Here is a 9,266-nt window from a genome sequence, read left to right on the forward strand (position 1 = left end):
TATATATATATATATATATATATATATATATATATATATATATATATATATATATATATATGGGCTGAAAAGATAAAAACTCACACAGAGCGCATCTTTGAAGAAAGGAAGTCCTCTTCTTGAAACGTCAGTAACCTTATTTCTATTTTCTACGTCTTTCTCGTTTGTCTCTGTCTCTACTAACCGTATATATATATATATATATATCTATATATATATAACTTAACGGAGGAGACATTACTATCAGTCGCAGTTTAATTACACATAAATTTAAGACGCCGCTCCTTAGCCATTGGAGCCGCAAGCGCCAAGCAGAAGTAGAACGGATATGGGAGGATATACCCAAGTCTTCTTTCATTTGTTAATCTAAATATTGCACTGTAAGGCTACATGGAAATTTAGAAACAATTAAGCTTTGTTTCTTGCGCCCTTTCCTTAATACGCTCGTAAGACCTCCAACGCCATAGAATCGCCCATTACAAACTCACCATGCTTGCAAGAGCTCCATCATCGCCGGCTAACGGAAATCATGTGTTCGCGAGAGAAGAAGAGGCTACACGACTAGTGCGATGTTTCATTATAGGCTGAATAACCGACAGATTTGTAAATTAAACTTTATAAAATCGTATGAAGAACAAGCCGCCACCATCATGCGAACCACCTACAAGGCGGCGCGAAATCTCCCGCGTTTCACAGCAAAGGAAAAGTTGCAGAAGCTAGGACACTATAACATCTTTGCCGAAATTAGAAATGTCTCTCTGTCGACACAAACAACGTTTGTACATGAAAGCAATGTTTGCAAAAATATCTGCATAAATTAAGACAATTTTCTACCATTGCGTAGAATTTTGAAGGCGCTTGTCTAGAGTGTCTAGCCAATATGGCTATGAGTAGCGAATGATGTTAGATTATTTTGTTCTTTTCAGGGTTTATTTCTTTTTGCTAATGATTGAAATTTGTACCAATATAGCGATGAAGAGCCGTTACTTTCCTAATGATGTTTTTTTTTCGTAGTAGCAAGGCATACTGCAGAGTTGGTCAGTTCACGCCATTTTTTGTTCGTAGTTTCGATGTGTCTTTGTGGACTTTTTTTTTTGTTCAGTCTTACGTTTCGGGGGGAGACGTACAAGATGCATATTCTTGATTTTGTTTGATCAGCTGCGTGAATATTTCCTTAATTTTTAGTTTTTCAACAATATTGTCCGGCAAATTAGACCCATTTACGATAACGATTACAGATGCTACTTCCGCCAAATCTGCAATTTTGGCCGAAATGCACGGCGTTACATAGTTCGCCATTTTAGCTGTTTTTTTATTTGTAATTGTGGGCTATTATTCTTTGTTCTGCAGTTTTGGGGGAGATGTATAAGATGCACTTTTTTATTTAGTCGGGCCATTTTTGTCACACTTTATTTTTTTATTTTTTATGTCTTGGTCTTTCAAAATTCCCTGTTACAAATTATCTGCATTTACGCTATTATAACAGTTACAGGTACATTTTCCGCCAAACTGCATTTTTGTGGAAATTCAGGACGTTACAGGGTTCACCGTTCTTGCTATTTTTATTCATATTTTGCACATGTTTTGAAGACTTTTAAAACAAAAGAGCGTTATTCCCGGATTCACGAATATATCACTTACGTCATATCCGTCACCGAAGTGACGCCAGTACAACGAAGCAAGCGCCCTGTAAAGGGTGCAGCCCTGCACAAATGGTCTTCTTGCGGGGAAGCAACCTTTAAATCTAACTAATTTAAATCTAACTAATCCAGCCGTCCTGACGTCTCTCATCGCGGTTTGCATCTGTCGATCTAGGTCGGCTTTGTGGCATGCTAGACAGTCAACCTGCCCCAAGGAACTTCAAGCATTGTGTGGATGGTTGCTTCCTTCCGCCAGCCACTCACGACGTTATTGTCGCCTTCTTCGGTCGGAGTGGTATCACCAGGCAAGCGTCTTCAGGTTTCACCTGAAGGTGCAATGTGGTGAGCGACAGGATTGAGGCGAAAGCTTCGCGTACTGGTGCAAAACGGCGGATACTTCAACGGAGTGGCTCTGGAACTTTCTGCGGCCAACCCTTCCGATAAGAAAAAAAGGTCAGCGCCCGTGAAAGAGAAGTTTTGGTGGTCGGCGACTGTCAAGTTCCTGAGTCCCATCTTCGTCTACTGCGGCTTGGTCCGAAGTTCTGCATGGAGTCAGCCCTGAAGCCGGTGGAGAAGCTTGCCATGGCCAGGTCTGTCACCCAAAGGGTACTACCAGATCAGAGCTCTGTTTGTCTTAAAGAGTGTGTCGCGGCGGTTTCCAGGGATAACTCGAGGTTTGTAAATGGGCGCCCGTTGAACTCCTTGATTGATTACTTTGTCGCTAATGACTTAAGGTTGTTAACGGCAGACAAAGAAGGGTTCTTTGTTGTCCTTCCTGGCGATACGTTTGGTGTTAAGGCGCTTGCTGCTATTGATAAGAATTTCAAAGAGTCCCCACTGAAACCTTCCATTGTGAAGAAACAATGCGTTGCGCTGCTAAATAACTTGAATTTGGATACCCTCAGTACTTGTGTTGGCGGGGCAAAGAAAGACACTCTGGAGGCTTTCTTTTCAGCCAAGACCCGTAAGCTAGATGTTCCATTCAGGGTGATAATTACAGAGCGGGGTACTTGGCAGGGCGCTGTTTCTACGTTCCTTCAAAAGCAACTGCGGATTTTGGCGATCGAAGATCTTCGTCTTGTGACTGGCTGTGAGCAAGTAGTGGAATATTTGTCTGCTCAAAAACCTAGCGAATGCTCTGCTTTTAGTATTGATGTGGTATACCTCTTTTACTCTATTCCCCATGGCAGTTTACTCAATTGTGTTAAACAATGTATTACGGACAACAATGACGAAAAGAAGTTTATTGACAGTTGTGGTATGTCTCTTGGAAGCTTTCTGGAACTGTTGAACTTTTATTTGAAGTCCACCTTAGTTTCTTGGGGGGAGAAGGTTTACACTCAAAAGTCTGGTGTGTGTATTGGGTCGCGTGTGGCTCCTGTACTTAGCAATATTTTTTTGAGCAGCCTGGACTCTGTCCTGAAGGAGCAACTGGAAGGCCTAATTTTCAAGGCTTTCAGATATGTCGATCACTATCTCTTGCTCGTACAGACGTGCAGTTTTCAGCAACATGTGAATAAGGTCTTGAAGGTGTTTGAGGATAACAGTCATGGTCTGGCGTTTACAAGTGAGGTTCCCCAAGATGGCGTCATCCAGTTGTTGGACTTGAAGCTCACCTTCCAGGATAAGCGCGTCTGCTGGATGTATGAACCAAGGTCTAATAAGCCCCTGTTGAGTTATTCGTCTTGCCACTCTAAAGTGGTAAAAACAGGTATTGCTTTCAATAGCCTGAACTCGTCTCTCACTAGGTCCTGCGTCCACACCATGGGTACTAGTTTTGCGCATCAGATAGATAGATTGAAAAAAGCTGGCTTCTCAGATCATACCCTTGTGTTTGCTGCTAAAAAGGTGTTAACAAAGTTAAGGCAGCACGGCAGATATGCTATTGAAAAAGAATCGTGGAAGCGGTGTGCCGTTATACCCTATCTTCATGCAATTTCGCATAGAATGAAAAAGATAGCAGGCAGGTTTGATGTTGACGTGGTATTCTCGGCGAAGAATACATTGGAGAGGCTTATACCCAGAATTGACAATAAGCTATCCAGGAAAGGTGTTTCCCAAAGGAAGGGGTGTGGTGTTAAGCACAAGGCTCAGTTTGTTGAGTGCCGACGCAATGTCGTGTACTGTATTCCTTTGAAATGCAAACGGAAGTATATCGGGCAAACGGGGCGATGCCTCAATGAGCGCTTGCGCAAACATCGAAACACCCTCAAGGGCAAGCCTACGTCACATTTATCATCTCACTGTAAAAGTTGCGGCTGCTATCCGTTGCTTAATAAAACTACAGTCTTGTTGGCTCACAAAGATAGGAGAACAAGGGAGATAGCGGAAGCGTTTTATATGAAAAAGAATTCAGAAAATTGTGTTAGTTGCCCGTCCATATCGCTACTGGACTTCGAAGTAGACTATCTGGACAGATGTTGTATGAATGGTTGATCTGTGCACTTGTGAGATATGTCAAGATTGTCATGGTCACACACGTTCTTATATATTTCCCTTGTGTAATAAACACTTCAGTTGTTAGTCAGCGCTCGTGTTGTTGTCCTCTTCTTTCTGTCCTGGTTTTTTGCGCGCTGTTTCACCACTATGAATCTGTACCAACTGGCCCAGTTCGCGACACTTTTCAACCTTTAGTAATAGAGAGTACGTTATATTTCAGGGTTTTCGTTTTCGGGTTTTATATTTTACACGAAAGTGTTCTAAGCCGCGATACACCAAGATTTCGCTGACGTCATATCCGTCACGGAAGTGACGCCAGTACACCTTTGCCGAAGCGACCCGCCAGCAGGACGTCGCTCGCCAAGCACACCCACAGACAGCCGCCGACCGGCAAATCATGCTCAGATGAAGATTTTGCTGCGCATGTCACTTTCGTGTTTTAACCATTTCTATGACAGAGGAATCAACCATAGTTTTTTTCGTTTAGTTTTCTGTTTTCTGGGAGATGTATCAGATGCCCATTTTTGATTTGTCAGATCTTTTTTTGTGGATTTGATATTTTAGTTCGCAGCAATGTGATGGCCGCTACTGTGGCTTGTCGGCGGTGACGGCATTGTAACCCTGCAGCAACAGAAAGCAGAAAGAAAACAGCGAAGGAATGCGCGGCGAAAGTGTGAGATAGAGGGCAGTATGCTGAGCCTGCACGAGACGCTCGTCGGTGGCGACGCTTGGCGAAAATGTAAGGGGTAGACCGTGAGACATGCTCCTCGTTGCGTGGCTCGGCCGATCCACGTGACGTTCGTGCAGAGGTTCGTGCAGAATACCGGACTTCGCGCTGGGCACAAATTTCGTATTATTGAGTATAGGGAGTATAGGAACCTTCACCCATGTGTTTTCTTTCTTTCTGATATTGTGGTTGTTAAAATATCTGTCCGACAAATTACCTGTATTTAGGTTATTGTAATTATTAAAGTTGTTACTTCCACAAAATCTGCATTTTTGTGCTTTCAGAGCGCGTTACATGGTTCGCAATCTTAGCCATTTCTTTTATGTGGATTTTGAACTTTTTTTGCGTCCTTTTTTCAATTATTTTTCTGTTTTGGGGGTGATGTATGATTTGTATTTTTTATTTTGTCAGGTCATTTGTGTGACCCTTTATTTTTGTTTTTTGGATGTTCAGAATGCTGTCCGACAAATTATTTCCATTTAAGCTATTAAGTATAACCCCGCTGATACGTTTTTCATGGGACCGCGAAAAAAAAAAACGTAACAACCAGGAAACGCAAGAGCCGAGAAACGGGAAAATGAAAGAAAGAAATGAGCGTGTGTAGAATTTTATTTCATTACCTGCGTTCGAAAAAATCGTGCAGCGTTGCTTGGCGCATTTTGTCACGTCCTAGCAGCACTAGGCGCTTCTCAAGCACCTGCAGCGCCATGTGGGTCTCGGCATCGTCACTCCGCGCATACCTTCTTAATAAATCCAGTGCCGCTACGGCCTATTAAGCGAGTAAACGAGTAAAAGGAAGCACTTGGCAGACGCACGCTTCGACTGCCGGCGCGACAGGTACACAAAGAAAAACACATGCGAGAAGTTCGCAAAAAGCACACGAGTTGCACTGGTTGGCGATGGCGATGGCGATGGCGATTGACGATGACGATGACAACAATGACGATGACAATGAGTCTAAGCCAAGAAAACAGGCAGGCGACAACCGAAAACAAGTCCCCGGCGACATTTGCGGCTAAGCCTATAGCCAAGCCAGGCCAAGCAGCGGAAAAAGCCAACATGGCCGCTCTCCATGGCCAGCTCCGACCGCCAATTCGCAACGTAACACGCGGGAACGTTCCTACACTTGCGACGTAACTGCGGGGTTCTCAATACATTGGATTCAATGGGAGGTATGCCGGGACCGGCCAAAAACAACGTAACAGCCAGGAAAACGCAGCACCCGGGAACGTAACAGCGGGGTTCAACTGTATAAGGAATAAAGGTGTTACTTCCGAAAAATATGCATGCTTTGTGGAAATGAGGGCGTTACACGTTGCTGGCTCGGAGAAGGGGATCCTGGGCAAAGAATGCTACGCAATAAAATAAACAGAAAGTGCCATATGGGCATTATAGGTGTCCCACCAGAGCGGAAGAACCTTAACGAGGGAGCGCGACCTCACCCCGGAACAACAGAATCGCCTCAGGGTCGTAGCTCCCCGAAAACTGTATGCCCCCCGTTATACACAATGATAGACAAAAAGCACGGATCAACTTTCTCCGCCAAAAGTTCAGCGACCGTGAAATAACGGCGTACGTCGACGCAGCCAGCTATGATAACCCAAAAACCGGCTCGGTTGTAACTATCAAGACTCGGGAGAGATCGGACTCCCTCGCGCAGGAAACACCACTGTAATGCACCGGAAACTTGGAGCAACGCTACTTGCCAAAAAAAAAAAAAAAAAACGGCGCCGAAGCGCAAATATTTTAACGGACTTCACACATTTGAAACACTCATCCCAGCGGGGCGCTTTCCAAAAACACTTTGCAATATACTTCCCGCTCAGCTGGAGAATACACACATCATCCCGTGGTCCCCAGGTCCCGAAGGTCTAAAAGGGAACGAAGCAGCGAATTCAGCGGTGTGCGGTATCACATAGCGCACAACAGAGGAAGTCATCACAGCGCTTTCAAACCAACGACCATTGGAGAAACGCTGCTCGTGGCGCGACAGTCAAGAGCTTTCTACCCAGCTCCACCCATACAACTCACGGCACAGGAGGCAGAGGTCCTACGGAAAGCAGGGACAGCTACGTTCATCCATAAATACAGGTGGGAGAAGACGAGGTGGCACAAGCAACCTGAGTTGACAGCAAACTGCAAGAAATGCGGAGAAACTCCAGGCCTTCTAAAAGGTCGATGGTCTAAAAGGGAACGAAGCAGCGAATTCGGAGGTAAGCGGTATCACATAGCAGACAACAGAGGAAATCCTCACACGCCCTTTCAAACCAACGACCATTGGAGAAACACTCCTCGTGGCCCAGCTCGTGGCCCAGCTCCACCAAACCAACTTACGGCACAGAAGGCCGAGCTCCTACGGAAAGCAGGGACAAATACGTTCATCCACAAATACAGGTGGGCGAAGATGATGCGGCACAAGCAACCAGAATTCACAGTAAACTGCAAGGAATGCGCGGAAACTCCAGGCCGTCTCCATGAAACCTAGGCCTGCCCCCGAATCCGGGCTCAGACTAAGGCCCCAACAGCTCCCCATACCCTACCAATACTGAGACATGGCAAGCGATTCTGCTTAGCACCTCACCACAGGACCAGCTAAACTTGCTCAAGCAAGTTCAGCCAAGCCAGGAGCCATCACTACTAGGGCCCACACGTAGGGTTCCATTTGTGACTCATCTTTTCTTCATTACCTTTTCCTTGCCTCATCGCCCAATTTTTTCTGAAATAAATGCTTCATTCATTAATTAATAATTCATTCATTCATTCATTTATTCATTCCCAAATTTTCTATAATTTGCTCCCTGGGAGCTGTATAGAGGAAATCACCTTGCCCTGTGCTTGATCCTGTTTGCTCCACGGCGGGACCAATGAACCGCGAACCGCTTTTTGATATATGGGGAGCATGGGGAGTTTCACAATTGGTGTATATTGTCACGAGAGGGCCAGACGGTTGCCAAACAAGAGACTGTCGCAGAGAAAAGTCATCCGTGTTCCCTGCGCTAGAGCATGACAGCTTGATATCTGGGGATGAGACTGACGGCCGTACTGCATCCCACGTTGCTGCAGCGCGAATTACATTGGTGCTGCTTCTTTAAGGAACTCAGCAACGCTACCCGGCGGGTTCCTAACAAGGCATGTGAACAGCTGCTCCTTTACTCCTCTCATTAAATGCCGCACCTTTTTCTCCTCGGGCATGTCGGGGTCGGCACGTCTAAACAGTCGGCACATGTCTTCTACAAACATGGCCACAGTCTCGTTCGGACCCTGGAAACGTGACTGAAGGGCGATCTCAGCCAGCTCCTTTCGTTCGCCGCTGCGGTATGTGGCCAAGAGCTGTCGCCGAAATTCCTGCCAAGTGTCCATGGTGGCTTCGTGATTTTCAAACCAAGTCTGAGCGGAATTCTCCAGAGAGGAATAAACCATCCTGAGTTTTCAACGGTCATCCCATTCATTGAATGAGGCCACCCGTTCAAAACTCTCAAGCCAGTCGTCGACGTCCTCAAAGCTATCCCTGTGAAATGCTTTCGGGGTGCGAGGCGGATGCAGGACAAGCGGTTGAGCCATTCCTGCCATCTGGCTAGTTTGGCTCGCGGTAGAAGTCATGGCTGACCTCATGGCTGACCTGACAGGTGTGGCGAGACGCCCAAACTCCGGTTCCAAGCCTTGCAGGCGTCGACTCGACTTGTGAACTGGTGTTGTGTCCACTGCGCTGGGGCTTGAAGTAGCCGGGTCTTCAGCACCGAAGTACATGGGTTGGATACCCAGCACACTCCACCAAACTGTCACGAGAGGGCCAGATGGTTGCCAAACAAGATACTAGTTTTAATTAGAATCGAGCCCACAGAAGGTTGTTGTTGTTGTTGGTCCAAAAAAAATGGCTCGTGCCCACTCAGGGGGATTGGCCAGGAAATGGGCGCTAACTGAGAGAAGGGGAAAAACTAATTTGGATTAAAATAAGAAAAGTGAATAAATACAGAAGGTAGCGAGCAAGCAGGCAAAGCGTCTTCTTCCTCTAGCCAAGTCACTGGCTCCGCCTGGTGGTCATGGCGATTTCCGAGTAGTCGGCGCATACCCTTGCGAGGATAATTACCGCTCATAGTGTCTGTGGCAATATTCAGTAAATCCGGCTATGGCTTCATCTTGTAACAACGAAATGGCAGAAGTGAACTGTACACTGAACTGTGGTTAACGACTGAACTGTGTTTAAAAATGAAAAATATTAAGCTTTGGGGTTTAGGATAGCTTAATTAGCTGCACATAGCCGCAAAGCCATTGGAGCGGTGCGTTGTCATAGGACCAAAGCTTCGACCCAGCTTTCTTATGTCATTTATTTTTCCAGACGAAAGTTGTAGAAAGAAACTATACGTAGAAGTAGACGTACACTAGAAGCATAAGTATACTAGAAGTAGAGGTAGCTGTACAAGTAAGTGCTGCTCAAACTGTAGCAGCCAAAACATCAGCCA

Source organism: Haemaphysalis longicornis, unplaced genomic scaffold (genome assembly GCF_048455015.1).
Source record: "Haemaphysalis longicornis isolate Haplotype H1 unplaced genomic scaffold, Haemaphysalis longicornis Haplotype H1 scaffold_2, whole genome shotgun sequence".
Lineage (NCBI taxonomy): Eukaryota > Metazoa > Arthropoda > Arachnida > Ixodida > Ixodidae > Haemaphysalis > Haemaphysalis longicornis.